General features: G+C 40.6%; 1 protein-coding gene across 12 annotated transcripts in view; it reads right to left on the bottom strand.

Moving 5' to 3' along the window:
• The window catches only part of LOC122557667 (leucine-rich repeat-containing protein 4C), a 998,121-nt gene that overhangs the window by 38,816 nt on the left and 939,179 nt on the right, over positions 1-20,126 (bottom strand). For 2 of the 12 annotated variants that reach the window (XM_087996323.1, XM_087996329.1), the window contains one exon: positions 14,865-14,958. The exons of the other annotated variants lie outside the window; for them this stretch is intronic. The gene's annotated coding sequence lies outside the window, so the exon portion shown is untranslated. The remainder of the gene's footprint in view (positions 1-14,864; positions 14,959-20,126) is intronic. 12 annotated transcript variants of the gene reach the window in all.

Here is a 20,126-nt window from a genome sequence, read left to right as displayed (position 1 = left end):
AACCACTGAGCCACCATTATTCATTAAACTGCATCAAATAGCACTTATTTTTAAAAATAACCTCTGTGTTGTTAATCAAAGTGAACATACAAACCACCTTCTGCTGATAAGGTTGTGAACTGCAACCAAGCATTAATCACACCATAATGATAGCTATTATAATAGTTGCTATAATAACTATCAGAACATAATTTTTAACTCTCATAGACACAGGCAGGCAGTTATGTTGTCAATTTTTAATGGGTTAACTATTCAAATAGTATATCAGTACTACATACCTTGTCCATTCTTCAGGAAAGAGTATGAAGACATTATAGATTTGTCACTCCCACACTCTGAAATAAGGCCCTTGGTGCAACGAAAATGGGGTGAGCTTAAAATCAACACCAAGATTAACTGACCTTGAAGAGTTTATAATTCCCACACATGGGAAGAATATGCTGCTCATCCTACACCCCACCTTCCACTGTGAAAGAGTTTCTGTTGGATATGTGGGCGGGATTTCCAGACCTGGGATCTGTCCACCATTTTAGATATGCCATAAGCGTTTCCACAACTCCATTGAAAATCCAGGTCAAATGCTACTTTCCTTTGCTTCAACACTGATGAAAAGTCTTTTAACTGCTTAGAGTCAACTGATTGGAATTCTCGCCCCAAATCCTTCCTTGTTGTCCACTTCAGTTTGAACATGATACACCTTTTGACTGATACAGCGCAGAAGGGTGCTATTTGGTCCAACTTGTCCATGCCAACCCAATCAGCCCTTTCTAATCCCAATTTCTTACACGCAACTCATAACCCTTAAGGTGCAGATCCAAGTACTTTTTAAAAGAGGTTAGGGTTTTTGTCTCTACTACCAACCTAGGCAGCCAATTCCAGACACCCACCACTCTCTGTGTAAATACATTTTTCCTCATATTCCCTCTAGTCCTTCTAACACTTAACATTAACCTATGATCCCCGGTTTTTGAACTGTCTGCCAAGAGAAACAGGTTCCTACTGGCCATTCTATCTTTACACCTCACAACTTTCAATCAATCAATCATGTCGCCCCTTATCTATCTCAGCTCCAACCTTCCCAATCTCTTCTCACAACTACAGTTCTCCAGCTCTGGCAACATTCTAGCAAATCTTCTCTGCACTCTCTCCAGAGCAATTACCTCCTTCTCTGTAATGTGACCAAAAGTGTGGCCTTATTAGTGTCTTATACATTCCTCTCTCCTAAACTAACATTCTACACTTGTTCCTTACGCCTTACTCCCATGTATGTTTTCTACGCTGAAGATGCTCTGTCAATGCAAGTTAAAGCTAGCATTGTTTCAGCAACATCTCTATTTTCTTGTTAGCAGTAAGTTCTGATGGCATTCATATCCAACATAAATCTGAATACATTTTATTGAAAATTTCTGTTCCAATTTTGAACTTCCGTTGTCTTCAATCGTGCATGGGAAATCATAGAATGTAAACAAAATGAACATAACCTGAATAGTCAAATGTGATACAAACCTCTGTTTATATTTGTTAGGTTAATATTGTCTTACTTTTCCACTGACTGGAAAGTAAATGAACTTTCCTAGCTGCTTACACTGACCAAGAGTTTGATTGTACAACTCAAAGTTGCAGGTTTTTAATTGAAAATAACTAACCAGCAACCAACTGTATTCATGTTCCCATGTCTTTTCTGATATTAAGGAGCTGAAAACTAAAATGCTCGGATTAAATACTGACATTAAAGCTTCTCCAAAACTTAAGCATTTTATTCCCATTAGTTACATTGCCGCACCATTGTATTAAGCATTGAATGGTATAAAGCAAATTCATTTTCATAGCAAGTGCTGCTGTGCTGATTTTAAAAAAAAAACCCAGGCGCAAGATTATTCCATGGAACCATTAAAAGTTCCTTTCTAGAGCGACTATCCTTAGTCATGTGATAAGGGTGCAGTTGGAAAACTCAAAATAGTAACTGTAAGGGTTTCATGCAAGGAGACACGCTGTGTAACAAAAAGCAAAAAGAACTGCGGATGCTGTAAATCGGAATGAAGAACAGAATTTGCTGGAAAAGCTTAGCAGGTTTGGCACCATCTGATCAAAGAAATCAGAGTTAACTTTTCGGATCTATGACCTTTCCTCAGAACACTGTAACAAAATCACGACTGATTTATAATTTCCCCTTCTCTTGATATCGCGGTCAGTTTGCTGTCAAATTGAATGCAATTTCATTCCTTTACAATTAAGAGTTGCAGGAGAAAGTGAGGACTGCAGATGCTGGAGATCAGAGTTGAAGAGTGTGGTGCTGAAAAAGCACAACAGGTCAGGGAGCATTCGAGGAGCAGGAGAATCGACGTTTCGAGCATAAGCCCTTCATCAGGAATGGTGGGATTGCCACCCCTCCCTCCCACATTCCTGGTGAAGAGCTTATGCTCGAAACGTCGACTCTCCTGCTGCTCGGATGCTGCCTGATCGGCTGTCTTTTTCCAGCACCACACTCTTCAATTAAGAGTTGCAGCCAATTCAAAGATAGATATTATTTCTGAGTTATTTATAGCTGGGGTCTCATTTAACCATAACACAGGGCATCCGTTCACTTGAAATGTTTGGCGGGGAGGGGCACTTTTTTTTTGCAAAGCAGAGCTGAAGGGGTTACAAAATTTTAAGCAGCCAGCAGAGAAGGAAAAAGGGATCCGTGCTACAAAATGTTGGCTATTTGTATGCAATCACTTCAAAGTTCACGGGTCGACCGCCCAGAATCTCAGCACAAATTTACGCTCAATTCAGTCAGCCATCTAAATAAAGAGAGGTCACAAAGGTGGAATATGGAAAGCTGAGGAAGTAACAAGGCATGTTGGTACTGTAGACAGGACTCCTAATAACAATGTCTTCAGCTCCTGTACAACAGGAGCTCTGTTGTGTTCATGCCTGATAAGCACTTAGCTCGAGGTTGCTTACACTGTCACCAAATGAAAATTTCTTTATCCGGATCAGCTTAATAAGCACAGATGCACAGATATTAAAAGATCCTAACTGCTAGACATTACTTGCTGTCAGTGCCATTTGCTGCATAGCTTATGACTTCCTAATTTTACACATTTGTTTCAACTTCTTGCCAACTTTGTAAAGACGTTATGTGCAGTGAAAGACAAACTATTTCCCCCTTCGAAATGGCCATTTTACAACTTCAAGGCGGCCAGTTCTCACTTTGCTAACCCCCCAGAGATCACTAGAAATTCAATAGAAACACTCAAATCTATTGGATTTGTGGAATTCCAGGGAATGACAGGCATTCGGCTTCATATTTGTCTGACCGCACTGCATCATTCCGAAACTGCTGGCCAGTCATAGCTGTCTGTGTACTCACCAACGCATTAAGCTTTCAATTCAAGAGCTGCCACATTGGAAAATATGTCCACAATTACATACAATTCAATTTTTTCAAATGTCAGGAGTAGCCCTAGATCGTGACCAACAATGCTTTAAGTACTTTATGAAACATAATTTGTTCAGCCTTAGAATACTCAGCATTCCTTCAGCTCTGACCTTCTGCCGGTCCCCAGTCTTCACCCTTTCGCTATTGAAGCTGTGTCAGGGTCACAAGCTCTGGAATACCCTACTAAGCATTTCTGCTTCCTTATTACTGCCTTCTTCTTTCAGGTGCTCCAGAAAATTTATCATTTCAATCACACCTTGTTATGTGCCTCACAGTCAAATTCTGATTGTCAATCCTCCTGAGAAACATCTTGCAACATTCAGCTGTGTTAAATATGCTATATAAAATCAAGCTGTTGTGTACATCTGAAACTTTTTTTTTGCTGAACTTTTCCTCCAGTTACTCCATTAATTCCAATTACATTTTGCTAACTGCTGAATTTTATTCAGTCTTTCTAGTCTTTATTACTAGCTACCTCCCTTCCACTGGCCTTCTTAAAATGCTCATGTTGCCCATGGAAACTGAAGTATGAGATAGTTCTTGAATGTGTACCAAGGACATTGACCTGAATGATCTCGGGGATGAAGGACTTTAGCTGCAATGTTACAGGAATTGAGGCTGTCATGGAGGTTGAAGAGATATGTACAAGATTACGATTGAATTTGATGAGGTAGACTAAGTAAATTTGTTTCTGTTTGCTGATGGAAGAGCGTTTAGAGGAAACAAATTGAAAATGCCAGGAAAGAAAAACTGTGGAATATTGTGCAGAACCTTTTCTTTATGCTGCAAATAGTGCTGACCTTGTAAGAGTGTCGGTTTGCTTTACCTCACTCAGTCAGTGTGCTTTATATTTGTACCAAAAAATTGGCCCTTTTCCTGGAGAGAAACCATGACGAGCTTTGATCAGCAATCCACCAGACCTTTCAGCAGTCATTCAGATGATTGGCTTCTGATGGGCTTTCTGTTGAAGTCACAAATCCAGAAGAGGAAGTACTGCGGGCATGGAGCTCCAGGCCAATCAGAGGCCAGCATTTGCAGAGGTCAGCAGCACCATAGTGGAGCCTGGGCTGCTACTTGGGACACTGGTCCCCAGGTGAGTGATTCCCAGACGCAGGCCCAGTATTGAGAAAGACGGTTGTGGGTTAGAGGTGGTTTCTGGGCTTGGGCGGTCATGGGAAGAGGGAGCAGCAGGTATCTAGAACCAGGAGACAGGAAAGATCACTCAGAGGTCACTCACTTTTCTCAGTTCAGGTCTCTCAATTTAACACATATTGGAACAAATTACTGTCAGTGAGTAACTCACCTCCTGACTTCCCAAAGCCTATCCACCATCTACACAGCACAAAACAGAGACTGATGGAATACTCCCCATTTGTCTGGATAGGTATAGCTCCAAGAATATGCAAGAAACTTGACATCCCACTAGATTAGCACCACATTCACAAGTGTCCACCCCTTCTATCACTAATGTTCAATTGCAGCAGTGTGTACTATCTACAAGACACACTGTGGAAATTCACCAAGATCCTTAGCAAGTGCCTTCAACACCCACATCTACTTTCCTCTGGAAGGATAAAGGTAGCAGATACACCACCAAAAGCCACTCACCATGCAAATGGAAATATGTTGCTGTTCCTTCACTGTCACTGAGTCAAAATCCTGGAATTCCTTCCTTAATGTGGATCTACAGCAAATAGGTAGGCAAATTGGGCGGCACGGCGGCACAGTGGTTAGCACTGCTGCCTCACAGCGCCAGAGACCCGGGTTCAATTCCCGCCTCAGGCGACTGACTGTGTGGAGTTTGCACATTCTCCCCGTGTCTGCGTGGGTTTCCTCCGGGTGCTCCGGTTTCCCCCCCCACAGTCCAAAAATGTGCAGGTTAGGTGAATTGGCCACGCTAAATTGCCCGTAGTGTTTGATGGAGGGGAATGGATATGGGTGGGTGTGCTTCGGCGGGTCGGTGTGGACCTGTTGGGCCGAAGGGCCTGTTTCCACACTGTAAGTAATCTAATCTAATCTAATCTAATCAAATGGACTGAAGCAGTTCAAGAAGACAGCTTACCACCACCTTTACAAAGGCAACCAGGGATAGGCAATAAATGCTGGCCAGTCAGTGATGTTCATGTCACAGAAGAGAATAGAAGAAAAGAATGAGGCACCCCACACCCCACCTCACCCCTCTCCTCCCCTCCAAACTGATAGTCTGCCTGCACTGGCTTAAATGACAGGTAGTTCAACCTTGGTCTCACCCTATCAGTGGCTGAAATAGGATGAGGCATTTATGTAGTGTTAATTGACTACTTAATTGGTCAGGGAGTGAAAGTGAGGACTATAGATGCTGGAGAGACTGCAGATTCCTGATGAAGGGCTTTTGTCCGAATCGTTGATTCTCCTTCTCCTCGGATGCTGCCTGACCTGCTGTGCTTTTCCAGCACCCCACTCTCGACACTTAATCAGTCAGCCCAGAATGCACTTGGCAGGAAGACGGCCAAGCACCTAATCCCAAACCACCTGATTGCAGCCACCTACACTGCTGTTTCCTGGGCAGGGATGGTTAATCCCACCTACGAGGTCAAAGAATCATCCCAAAGACCAGGCTCTCAGCCAGTCAAGTGTGAAATGTAAAGCAAACACAAACTTAACGGTTTATGTCAGGTAACCACATGAAGTTCACCATTAACTGCTCTTCAATTTCGGATTGGGAGCCTTGGGAACAATTTGCAAGATTTTTGCAAATGGTGAAGCGCCCAATCTATTGGCTGCACAAACGGGGATGCACAGTTGCACTGCCGGTGATTTTGTATCCATTAAAATTAACGGCTGGAAAATTGTGGCAACACACAAGCAATTTTCCAATATGGTTATCAGCAAAGAGTGATTTCCTGTCTGTGTCAGGGACTTGGAAAATCACCCCCCTGGGTCTTATTCATTGTTTTAAAACCAGCCACACTGTGTTCCATTTGGTTGTCACTGAAATTGGATAGGAACGATTAACAGTAATTGTATTTCTCAAAATAGAAGGGCTCATTCATTGAAGCAGTATTATAAAGTTATGCAAAAACTTAGAACAAACTGCACTTTTTGCAGCTAACTTATGACAAATTTCTCACGTATTGCTTTTCACCATCCAATGTATTTGGCCATAGTCTTACTAGAACACAGAACTACTCACTCATTGGAGAAAAGGCTGGTGGTAATATAACTTGAGGGTCACCATGCCTCAGGTGAGGGGAAAAGTTAAGAAAGAGAGCCCTTTATAGCTCATCACCACCACACTGATGTAGGATGGCCATAGTACCATGACATACAAAGACCACAATTAACTGAGCAATTTGTAAAAACCTTTACACGCAATAACTGCATCAATCAAAATAATTAGATCAACTAAATGGGGTTGAGGAAAACACCAGACCTACTGGATTGCTTTGAAAGTTCCAGTAGTTAATAGCTCCAGCTGTCGGTGTTTTGGAGTTTTCCTGACTCTGTATATCATAACTATCTGCTGTCACATATAAGTAAACCAGGGTAGGAGAGAAAATTTGGCTGAGAAGCAATTGTTAAAATCAGAGATCTAAGAGAGAGCTGAACAGCTGAGCTATGTAATGAATAAATAAAACATTTCAAATCTCTGAGCATTACCTCTGTAAAACAACAATCTGTCATTTTATAAAATATCTCATTTGAATGGGTTGTTGATTGAAACTTGCAAACTTTTTTTTAACAGAAATAGCAAGTGATTGCATAGAATCATACAGTCCAGAAGAGGCCCTTCAGCCCATTGTCTACACTTGTATTAGTTGTTGAATTGGTTGTTGATTGCAGCTTGCAAACCTGTTTAAAGTAGCAAGTGATTGCACAGAATCGTACAGTACAGAAAAGGTCCTTCAGCCCATTGAGTCTGTACTCCCAAATCACTACAACCTACACTTGTCCCACTTTCCTGCAATAGCCTATAGCCTTGAATGTTAAGACACTTCAAGTGTTCATCCATATATATATATTTAAAGGTTGTGAGGTTTCCCACCTCAATTACTGTCCCAGGCAGTGCATTCCAGAGTTCCACAAGCTCTGGATGAAAACATTTTTCCAAAAATCTCCTCTTGCCTTTCAGTTCCAAGTTGTGCCACCCTGTGTTTTGAAGGAAATTATCTTTAAAATATACACCAACAAAGAATGTGAAATTAGAGAAAGCATTTTGCTAAATAGAATCCTATTGCATTGAATGTCCTTCCTTACACTCTATAATTCCTAAGAAAAAAATTCCAAAGAGGATCTTGCTGCATAAATGTGAGATAACAGCCATGCAAGAGCTGCAAAGTGGCTTTTCCACTGAAATCAATTGGGTGAGTAAATAATCAGAATCAACATGTTTCAGGTAACTGACACATACAGGTCATCTTCAATAACACAGTGCTTGCTTCCCCCAATCGTGTAAATTGGTAAAATACAATTGGAGAAGAAGGGTCATCTTTTTCCAACAAAGACTTTTGCGACCTGATACACCTAGAACCAGCTGTATCAAAATCTAACATGTTTAATAAAAACAAAGAACTGCTAATGTTGAAGATCTGAAACTAAAACAGAAAATGCTAGAGAAATTCAGCAAGTTTGGCAGAGAGAAAGCAAAGATAACATTTCCAGTCCTCTGACCTGAAGGTTCGGAAGGAGAGTCACTAGACTTGAAACATTAAATTTGCTTTCTCTTCGCAGGTGCTGCCAAACCAGCTGAGTTTCTCACCAGTTTCTGTTTTCATTTCAAGCTTAGTTTAACAAGAGTACAATCACCAAGACGACAAGGGAAGCAATGTCATGGAAAGCACAATCATGTCCAATCTTGCCTCTAACTCAAGCATGATCCTGACCTGGGGAATTTACCTTCATTGCTTACAGTCAACGTTCTAGAATTTCTGGCGTAAACCCATTGCAGTTGTAAAAGTTGCACAAGGATTCCCACAAGATGATCCTCTTTCTCCTTCACAGGATGTGTCATTCATTGTGACCAAGATAACTTGGCAAGATCGCTAATGCAAATATACCAACGATGCCTCATAGATATTAATGATGAGACTCGGTCTGTTAGACCGAGTCAAAATGGTTACTATAAAAATAGCTCATTTCACATTGTTGTTTCAGAAGCACATGGGCAGACAATAGAAAAGGATAAAATTAGACTACTGAGTCTGACAAGAAGGTATCGCTTGAGATGAGAGAAACATTGAAGTAAACAAGAGGAACAGAGTTATGGGAATAATTATATACGTATGGGAGCAAATCAGCTGGCTTCTGGATCGATCATTCTGTGGTGACTATAATGAGATATAGCTGTAATGAATGCCATGGATGAATAAAAACAATAACGGCATACATGGTGCAAGTGAGGTAGCTTGTGGTCATTTTGGGCGAAAAAGGCAGAATGGATGAATGCAATCTGATGGAATTTTTAAGAAGAGTTTTGTCGAGCAGAAGCAGACTTACAGGAAAAAGAAATTAATCAAATAATGAGGGTCAGCAGTGAAGCACAATAATCTATTGAAAGGCTCATGATGTGAAGAAACTGGTGCAGCCAAAGCCGAGTGAGAGTATCGCACCTTGGAGCTGGACTGAGACCTGGGGACCTGCTGTTCAGCAGTATTCTTAAACATATGAAAAGGAAAACAAAAAGTTGCAATTTTTTTCTGGGCTGGGTGAAGGGAATGAAAGAGGGAGAAACAAAAATGAAGAGTTACAGGATGATTAAATGAGCTCGATGGATAATCTAGGAGGCTGCAGTTGTGAAGTCCTGAGAAGAGGTGAAAATAGATCAGAGGTTGCTGAAGTCTCGGATAAATGCAGAACCAGATGTACAATACATCTGCTGTAGCTCAAAGAGCTTGAGAAATGTAACCCTAATCTGGAAATAGGCCTGGGGTTAGAAATGAATTTACATGTTGAGATTATTAACAGGTTGACGACAGCTCACACACAGTGGAAAATTGAAGAGAGCAAGGAAAAAGAGTTAATTGCACTGTTGTTAATGTTATCTAAGAGGGACACTGGAATAGTCATATCCTGGGGTGCTGAAGGCTTGGAATGGGACAGTTTGAAACTCCAACTGGTGTCATTGAAGATGAAAGTTTGGAAATCCATTCAAAGTACTAACTAGACAAACGCCAGGAAATGGGGATGTCCAAATAAATAATGTGTTATAGACATTTAATAATTTAGAGATAATGACAAAATCTTGACACAAAACTCACATACATAGATTCAGTAACAGGCTAATAAGTGCAGAAAATCTAGGAAAGTACTGAGAGAACGATAATAGATGTCCACATTCATAAAAATAAGGCGTTTGTTGTGTATATGCTACCATTTTATAACAATTGTGTTTGGTGTTCTTCTTTCTTGTCAGTAATTCTGACTGTCAGAAAAAATATTTTAATATTCAAACTACATTCCTGAGATGAGCTACCATACATACTGGGAAAGCTGCACATATTTAATTGCAAATATTATTTTTTAAGAATTATTACAGAAGTAACATTGATTTCCAAAAAGAGAATATTTTTGTAACGCAATAGAACAGTATCGAGCAATAAATTTTCTTTTGCAGCAGAGCCAACAACATTTTAATTGATCTTGCAAAATTAAGGCAGTTCATTGGGAATTGTTATTGTCATAGAATGAGGACTGCTGCACAAGGGAAAGCACAACTCTGACTTATTTCTGAGCATTATCAACACTCATTCTGCACAGGGCACGGACAACTCATTACGGTCTAATATGTTGATTTGCTCATATGTTAATGCTTATAAAGCTGGGCCCTTATTCACTAATATATTGCTGTCTGACAATGGAGAGGATAAGGTAAGATTTTATGCAAACAAATTGGAAAATTTCCCGCAAGATTAGCCTCCTATAAAAGTATCTATCCCTTACCATCTGCTGCACTTTGCAAACTTATACCTGAAATTATTAATCATCTCCTTGATTTTCTCTCTGACACTGTTAATCATCATCACCAGGCTGATCAGGGTCAGTATAATCCCCTTGCAAAAATGGAAAAACTGTTGTTCTCTAATCATGTAAAAGAGAATGAGATGCAACCAAATAAAAAAAGTCAGCCCACATCTGTCTTCCCTGAGGTAAAATACCTCTTATGGCAATCCAGGAATGAAAGCAAATGAATTACATGCACCCAAGATATATTTTTAAACATCCAGAAAACTGTGTTGATGAATTTCTAGGCTTTGAGGCTCCCTATTTGTCCTTAATGTTTGCTCCTGGCTCACAATAATGAACAGAATACAAAAGATGATCAGCCAATAGTAATGGCAGAATGGAGAAAGTATCTGTATTCTATTTTCTTTGGCAAAATAAGAGACAAAGCATATTTACTCTCTTGCAAGATTGTAAGTGATAAATTCAGGTGCATGAATCAGTAGTAAAGGCTCTGACATTTAGTGCCCACCCAGGATTCCTTTTTTTGTAATTTATTCATTTACAGAACATGGACATCTCAGTATTTATTGTTCATCCCTCACTTCTCTTGAGAAGGTGATGGTGAGCTGCTTCTTGAACTGTTGCAGTCCATGCAATAATGGGTCCATCCAAAGAGTCAGCATTTTCCAGTAAAGGAGTGTCTAAATTGTTCATTTGGAGAGCTAGCGCAGATAGAATGGGCCGAGTAGCCCCCTTTTGCACTGTAATAATTCTATGATGCTGCATAGAAAGCACTTGGGCTCGACATTATATTTATTTTAACTTCAACAAAGCAGCAAACCATATTTAGATAAAAGATATCAGCTTTTATGTAATTTTTTACACAAAAATAACAGTGATTTTTATTACAAGGATGTGCAAAGTTGTTTTGAATATTTTAAGAGTACAGGTATTCCAAATCGGGCTTTACTTTTCCAAATATATGGGTTGGATCTTCTGAGGCATGAGCGATGTGGGTTATGGTGAGATGAGTATTAGAATATTTGGTAAATCCCATCTCAATGTCAAGAGGTTCTCATGACAACTTATCGATATTCTTAATTGACTTGTTCAGAGACCATGTGACCTGTCTACTTTGCATAGGGGTTGAGCCAGGATCTGCTGATCAGAGGTAAGAGTACTACCATTGCATCAGAGTACTACCAATGCATCACAAGACACCCTTCACTGCATCTTGTATGTTTTCTCAAGTGGAGTGGTGAAATTCTTCCTGACTGTTGAGTTCACAGATGATAGTCATTGTTGCCTGTTACATCCCTTTTTGACATCCCAAATTACCACAGGATGAAATTTCACCAAATTCACTATGCAAATTGGCACAAATACCTGAACAAGCTCTTGTTGGGTACTGCAAAAGACCTTTACATTGCACATCAGACACTAACATCTCAGGCACATTCCATGGGCTCTGGCAATGATGAACACGCGTGGCAATTGTTGGATCCACTGACAGGACTTTTGTTTTTGTTTCCATTTGATTTGCTTTGTAATTGTCACATGTACCTAAGTACAGTGAAAAGTTTTGTTTTGCATGCAGTACAGGCAGATCATAACATACAAAGACACATAATTGAACAGAGCGAGGAATGTTAAGTTAGAGTCATGCAGGAGATGTCAAAAAGCAAGATCAATGTTAGATTTGAAATTTGTGAGGTCTATTCAGAAGTCTAATAACAGTGGGGAAGAAGCTGTCCTTTAACTTGTTGGTATGTGTGTTTAAGCTTTTGTATCTTCTGCCTGACGAGATTAAAACCGGGATGGGAGGGATCTTTAACAATGTTGTATAGATGGAGCGAATGAATGGAAGGTTGGTTTGTACGATGGACTGAGCTGTGTTCACAAACCTGTGTAGTTTCTCACGGTCTTGGGCAGAGCACTTGGATGCTGCACCTTGGGCACATGTAGCTTCCATCGCCGGCTCTGGGGATACAGGATGTCCTACCTGTGCATGACTCTATCCAGCTGAAAGCCCAAGACTGTGCCCACAAAGCTCATGCCTACTTCCCTCTGTCTGCCATGTCTGGGGTAAATGTCAGGTGCCACGCAGAGTAGCATTTGAGGGCACATGTTCTTTTAAATAAAAACAAATGCAATAGTTGAATGTGAAGTTAATGAAACACAAGTTTCTAAGCAGTCTGCAGGGGAGGGGGAGTTTTAACCCACGAGGGTTACCGATGCACGTGAAATTCCCTGCCTCAAGCTTTCAATGTTTAACTGGAAGGTTTTTGTTTGCCCCTAGGAAATCCTGCAGCAGCTGGATCTGACATTTGAACATGTTACAAGTTAATTAAGTGGAGTTTCGACCCTGGATTTGTGCAGTCCGTAAGTTTCCTGAGCTTCTTGCTACTCGCAAAGTAAAACAAAGCACCAGCACAGCAGAGGATGAGGGGACTGAGCAACTGATTGGCAAGATAGCTTTGCAATACTGAAACCTGGCACTTGCTGCTTTGTCCAGGTGAGGGGCTTTTCCTTATGGAATATATATTGTTATGCTGGTGAGGGGCTTTTCCTTATGGAACATATATTGTTATGCTGGTGAGGGCTTTTCCTTATAGAATATATATTATTATGCTGGTGAGGGGCTTATCACTATGGAACATATACTGTTATGCTGGTGTTTTCCACTACTGGAGAATGATATTTCTGTTACCTTTTGCCTTTGATCTGTATTTTCCAGCCCACATTACAGCACGGGATTAGATCCATGCCAAATATCATTCATGACCTGTAGCCTTTGACGAGGAACAGGAGGAGCAGCAACATTCTGTTCAACCACCAGCCCACGCACAGGTTAGACGATACAGATACTGAGTTCTAGCAGGAGGCAATATCCTCAGCACCTTCTACACAAGACAGAGGATGAGCTGTCTCTACATGACTGAGCATTGGTGTTTCAGAAGGCTCTAACCCTCCTGTCAAGTGGTTGCTGATATCTGCAACCCCTTGGAAGAAGATCTGCCAACTGAACCAGTTGTGCATCTATTTCTTTTGGCTGCCAAGTTCGCAACAGCCCGTGATTTGCTCACAATGATTCATTATCAGGAGTTTCCTGGCAATATTTGTTGAAGAAATGAAACTAGTGTGGAGAACTGCAAGTTCCAGATGATTGATGCCATATTTGCCACGGCTGCTATCAGCATCCACTTCACAACTGTTGCATTCAACCAGAATCAGAAAAACTATTTTATTTTTCTTAATTCTTTTCATAGGCTGTGTGCACTGCCGGAAAAAGCTTGTTGCCAATCTCAAATTCCCCTTGAATGAATTGGTTTCCTAGGCCATGTCTGGGGCAGTTAAGAGTTAACTATATTAGAGTCAAAAAGTCAAAAAGCATGGAAACAGACCCTTCAGTCCAACCAGTCCATGCCGACCATAATCTCAAATTAAAGTAGTCCCACCTACTTACATTTGGCCCATATCCCTCTAAACTTTTCCTATTCATGTACTTATCCAAATGCCTTTTAAACATTGTAACTTGTTATAAGTTTGGTGCAAGGTCATTTTCTTTTTAAGCATTTCACTTGAGACTTTCTTGAGGTCTGCTTTCAGATTTTGGCAGCTATTGTTTGACACTCACATATTTGTATATGAGGTAATACGGTCACATTAACAAAACCTTCTATTATTGTTTTGGCACACAAGCAGAATTAGAATCATTCATAATATCCCCATTGATGATCAACTTTCCATTGATCTACAACACAAACAAAGTGTTAATCTTTAGATACCACAGTACTTAAGCTGGTATAAGAACGAGCTAATGTCATCATTTTTCAAAATAAATATCACTCACTTCTGCACAGAAAAAGCTATGACCCTAAACACACCTTCTTAAGCTAGATGAGGTCACAGCTTTGTCACAACTGCACAAAATTGAAACATTTTCACAAAGCAGGTTTAACCATATTTAATGCATCTCAGATCTCAATCATAAATTTAAGAATTGGCACGCTGTTTATTACAGTAATATCCACTACATTTTTTTTTAGAAGTATTGGAGCTCCTGAAATATGCAAACTCAAACAAGAGATTCCATGTTCCTTTGAGAGGAAGTCAACACCTCAGTAATTTAATATTTTCTTAGATCCCAATTAATGGATTATTACTTTGCAAGTTGAAAACCACTTTCCAGTTGTGGTCAGACCAACAGTTTAACTGTTGCAAAATTACTCCACTTTAACATTCCATTCCTTCTCTATGGGGGTTGACAGATTCATGCAAGTCTGCTGGAGAATCAACACTCAATGACACTTGTGGGATATGAAGGATGTATTCAGATTGACAAGTTGAGAAGGTTGTGAATTATCACAGTATTTCAGCTGATGCTGACATCAAAGTTAACAGGAATGGGTAAGGGCTGTCCACCACATGGTTGTGTTAGATCAAATACTGTCATCAGGAGTTGGGAGACCCCATCCCTCCTTCGGCACTGACTAGGCACACAAAAACCCAATCTTACCCACTGCGTTCTCTCCTGCAGCAGTCAGAAGGGCTGTGACTGGATGGCCAACCCCAATTCATTGTCATTCCCTCCAATTCTTTGGTCTCCTCCCCTGCAAGGAGAGAATAATGAGACCCGTAAGTGGGTGGCACCTTGAAAGGATTGAAGGATGACATTTGTGGATGGTCACTGCAGGGACGGCTGTGACATTGAAATATGATGAGCGGTAGTGACGGCTGGTCAGATGGGAATGGCAGGACATGACCTGAGGAAGAGGGATGGATTCGCTACAAAGTGCAAAGTTCAGAAGAACGGTGCACAGGAACCGGTCAGGAGATGGAGGAAAGGTTTTGTTCTTGAGGACTGAATGTCACTCAACTCTGCTGTCCAAATCAGGTCAGTGATCCCATGCCGACACCATATTCATCAGCATGACACTGCAGTAGGTGATTTACACAGTCACTTCCAACCATGCCTGCTTACTCTCTGGGGCTTCCATCTTCCTCTGATCTGTGGGGACCAAAACTTCCCTTTGGCTCCTGCGAGCTACAGCATGATAGCCAGGTGGTACATTCTGAGAATTATGGTGCAGCCTTTGGATATTGTCCCTACATTTCTCCAGTTTCAGCCTTGATTAGTCCCAGCACTTCTGAAACATTTCAGTCAGAACTCTGCATGTTCCCTTTAAATCTGGAGTTGCTGAGGTGAGTTGACATCACACCCTCTCACACATTAACTGGTCAGGGAGACCAGCAAGTGTAAACCAAGTGGCTGAATCAAAAAAGGCATTTACAGGCAGGCTATTGAACTCTCCTTCAACATGCCAACTTCTCCAAACATGGCAGAACATTAAAATTCAGACCAACTGGTCTGATTACTCCTTTCAGTAGTTTGAATTCTCTATTCCTAAAATCCCACATTTACATCGATTTCTGATTGAGGCTGTATAATTCAAACCACTTCTGGTGGGCGGCACGGTGGCACAGTGGTTAGCACTGCTGCCTCACAGCGCCAGAGACCCGGGTTCAATTCCCGCCTCAGGCGACTCTCTGTGTGGAGTTTGCACATTCTCCCTGTGTCTGCGTGGGTTTCCTCCGGGTGCTCCGGTTACCTCCCACAGTCCAAAAATGTGCAGGTTAGGTGAATTGGCCATGCTAAATTGCCCGTAGTGAAGGGGTAAATGTAGGAGAATGGGTGTGGGTGGGTTACGCTTCGGCGGGTCGGTGTGGACTTGTTGGGCCGAAGGGCCTGTTTCCACACTGTAAGTAACCTAATCTAATCTAATACATGATTGTTACATCAATTAAAGTCAAAGAGTTACAGAATTAAATTGTTAAATCCTGCTGACATGAAGAAGTGAGCCAAATGGAGAGCGAAGGTTATAAGTCTGGCTGGCAGGCAGATTTCCAGGTCTTTTCCACATTGACCAATTTAGAATGTGGGAATGTCACATGCGCCCACAAGGTTGGGCAAGCCATTCAAGTAACTGGAGCCTTATTGAGCGATGCTTGAGAACTTCAATGAGAGTTTTCCAATCTTGTGACGTAGTGTGGCCAGGGGATGTTGGAAGGGTTAGTGAGGGAGACAACTGACACACACGATCCTGTAAGACAGGTTTTTGTTATGCAGTGGTAGCGTCCCTACGTCAAGCATAGAGGTCCATGTTCAAATTTCACCTCAGGATGTAACAGTCATGGAGTTTTTAAAACATGTCCAAGCAGCTTCATAATTTTTCAAAAAGAATTTTGATCATTTTAATCTTCAGAGGTTTTTTTAGTTCTATTCCTGAAGGCAGCCATTTATCATTTCATTTGGAATCAAAATCTGGCTTATGTCTGTGTAATTGTCTGATCCCAACCTTGACCAACAACAGCAGGAAATTTTAATAACACTAGCACTTAGAGAGACCTGGCAGTGTTAATTTGGCCTTTCCCACATACTGTTCATAAGAAACTCTCTAGGGGAATAGCACATGTTTAGATTTTTCATGCCTATTGGGTGCTTTGTTCAAATGTGTTTAAAATCTACAACATGCCCTTGCAACACTAAGTGCCACGTAATGCTTTACTACTCCAAAGAAACTCAGTCACCACTGACGAAACAGATAATGCCAGATGCTCAGCTGTTACATAAAAACAGAAATTCCAGGAAATACTCAGAAGAAGCAAAAGGTCATCCACACAAAAGCATTAACTCTGTTTCCCTCTCAACGGATGGTGCCAGACCTGCTGAGTGTTTGCAACAGTTTCTGTATGGTATTTCCAATTTCCAGTATCTACATAATTCGCTTTTGTTGCCAATCAGTTAGTGATAGCAGTGGAAAAAAACAAACTGGAACAGAACCCATTATAGATTTGATTTTAGATGAACAGACTGACACATATCTTTATCAAATTTCATAGCTTTTGAGCAACTTAATTTGGAAACGTAGTTTAGCAACATGTTAGCATCTTAAATATTGTCTGTTATTGAACATGTTCATCGGTGAACTGTGATTATAGTAGATTAGTGGGCAGACAAATATTAACTCTATTTCTCGCTACAGGTGCTGCAGGACCTTTTGAGTTTTTCCAGCATTCTCTGTGTTTCTTCAAATCTCTGGCATCCACAGTATTTTGATTTTATTTCACCAAAGTCACACAACACCAGATTATAGTCCAACAGGTTTATTTGAAATCATAAGCTTTCAAAACATTACTCCTTCAACAGGTGATGTTTCACTTCAGGTGAAGGGCACCTGATGAAGGACCAGTGCTCTGAAAGTTTGTGATTTCAAATAAACCTGTTAGACTTTGTCCAGCCCAGTCCAACACCAGCACCTCCACATCATGTTTTTATTTGAGTCTTCTGCTCATTGCCACCTCTCTTGAAGGTATGCCTTCTTTGATGAAGTTCTCCTCTTCCTTCTAGTGTGATTTCCATTTTGGCTTGTTTACCTTCATGGCTTGCTATCTCTCTCCTAGTGTTGGATAAAATGTTTGCTAGTGCTTGTTGTGCGATGAACAACCCTTTCATCTTTCACACTGGATTACTGTACCATTTGCCCTCTGAAATACTTCCACAGAGGCTGGTATCTCATCACAAAGTCACCTGCGGAAAGTTCCTGACACTGATCCAGCTCCCTCCGAGCCAGCTGTCCAAGTAAACAGAACCTCAGACACTCCTGCTTATATCTATCAGCCAGGGCTCCCTGATTGGGGTTGTTAATCTGGTCCAATCAGGGAACTCAGATTCTATGAGGGCCACCTGGCTGACCTCATTACAATCACTACACTCCCCTCTGCCAAAAGTATAAAAATGAACCTATTTTCCAACATTTTTCAGTTCTGAAGAAGAATTATACTAAACTTAAAATGTTAAGTCTATACCTCTCCATAGATGCTGCCAACCTGCTGAGTGTTTTCAGCATTCTCTGTGTTTGTTAGAGATTTAGTGGATTTGTCTCAAATACTCTGGAAAATAGCAGACTGGGGAATTTCATACAAATGCTTTAAATTGTTCAAGCTGCCAATAATTCAAATGTTCTCAATATCTGGGCACATTTAGCATCACTGTAGTTTTCTATTGAATCCCACCAGAATAACAGATAAAACGACACACCCTGGCTTTCTCACCACACCAGGTCATCATCTGCCATAAACATTCTTTTACTCTCCCAACACAAGTTTTGCTATCTGACTAAATACAATCTTCCATCAGCACAGTCACAGCCAGAGAGATTAATGATGCAGTTAATTATACTACTGTGAAAAACAAATGTATCTTCAGAGGGAGGGGAATCTCTCACATAATAACCACATTATGTTTATACTTTGAAATTACTGCATATTGGCATCTCTGTTTTGCAGCTAACTACCTGAGTCTGTGATTTTCAGCGTTAATGTGTTATGACAGTTGGACATCCTGCATTTGACACCATGAAGAGGTGACTAACCACAAGCACTTGTTTTGCTGCTGTGAAGCAATCTGTAACTCATAAGCATTGCAGTCAGAAGCAAGTGAAAATGGTCCTCCACATGATTTAAGGAATATCAAATCTCACTGCCATAAAAGAAAAACTATTAATTCTATTGGCTAATAACCTCAAAAACAGCTTTAAATGAGCTAAAATGCAGCATGATATACAGTACTTCAGTGAATTAACCTTTTAGGTTTACAGTCTGGTAATGACTCAGTTCTTTGTAAGAGATATTAAACTGGTGACATGGGGGTAACAGCTTAAGCAACCTGTACTCTAATCATTCAACTTTGATAGACATTCAAACGCTTTGGCTCTAAATCAACATCTTCCTATTCCTTAGGCAAACCAAGAGAACTTCATTAAGTACATTCTTGTATCATGGATCAGAGAGGGGAAGGGAGAGGGAAAGGAAGCAAATATGTCATGTAGTTAAATGAATGTATTGCTGAGAGATACCAAGAAGAGTCATAGAAAAATATCCAATACAATTTGGGCTAAGTACAAATCATAAAAAAGCTACATACGACATTTATATCCTGATTTTGCAGAATACTTATAATTTTTCAAAGCAATGTTTTTTGGGGAATTTCTTCCTTCTTGCCTGTGTACATCTCTGCTGCTTTCCTGTTTAAATCTTAACATCTTCAGTCTTTTACAGGACAGAATATCAATTACTTGCCACACTGATAAATGTTTTTCTATGACATATTTGATGAAAATTATGTTGAAAAACACCATTGCTTCATTTTTATGCATTCACATAATGAATGAGTTATAGACTCATACAACACGGAAACATACCCTTCGGTCCAACCTGTCCTTGCCGAACAGGAATCCTAAATTAATTGAATCTCATTTACCAGCATTTGACCCCATATCCCTCAAACCCCTTTCTATTCATACTCCCACCCAGATGATTTTTAAATGTTCTAATTGTACCAGCCTCTTTGGCAGTTCATTCCATACACACACCACTCTCTGCAAGAAAATGTCGCTCCTTCGGTCCCTTTTAAATCTTTCGCCTCTCATCTTAAACCTTTGCCCTCTGGTTTTGGACTCCCCTACCCTGGGCTATTCACCCTATCCATGTCCCTCATAATTTATAAACTTAATAAGGTCACCCCTCAGCCTTCAATGCTCCAGGGAAAATAATCCCTGCCTCTCTCTATACCTCAAACCCTCCAACCCTGGCAACACACTTGTAAATCTTTTCTGAGCCCTTTCAAATTCCACAACATCTTCCTCTTAGCAGGGAGAAAAGAACTGAATGCATTATTCCAAAATTGGCCCTTAACCAATGTCCTGCACAGCCACAACAT

This window comes from Chiloscyllium plagiosum, unplaced genomic scaffold, assembly GCF_037043375.1.
Source record: "Chiloscyllium plagiosum isolate Xiang-an unplaced genomic scaffold, Cpla_swu_hap1 HiC_scaffold_18, whole genome shotgun sequence".
NCBI classification, from domain to species: domain Eukaryota; kingdom Metazoa; phylum Chordata; class Chondrichthyes; order Orectolobiformes; family Hemiscylliidae; genus Chiloscyllium; species Chiloscyllium plagiosum.
Note: the sequence above shows the minus strand (reverse complement) of the source record. Positions and strands in the feature narration are given on the sequence as shown.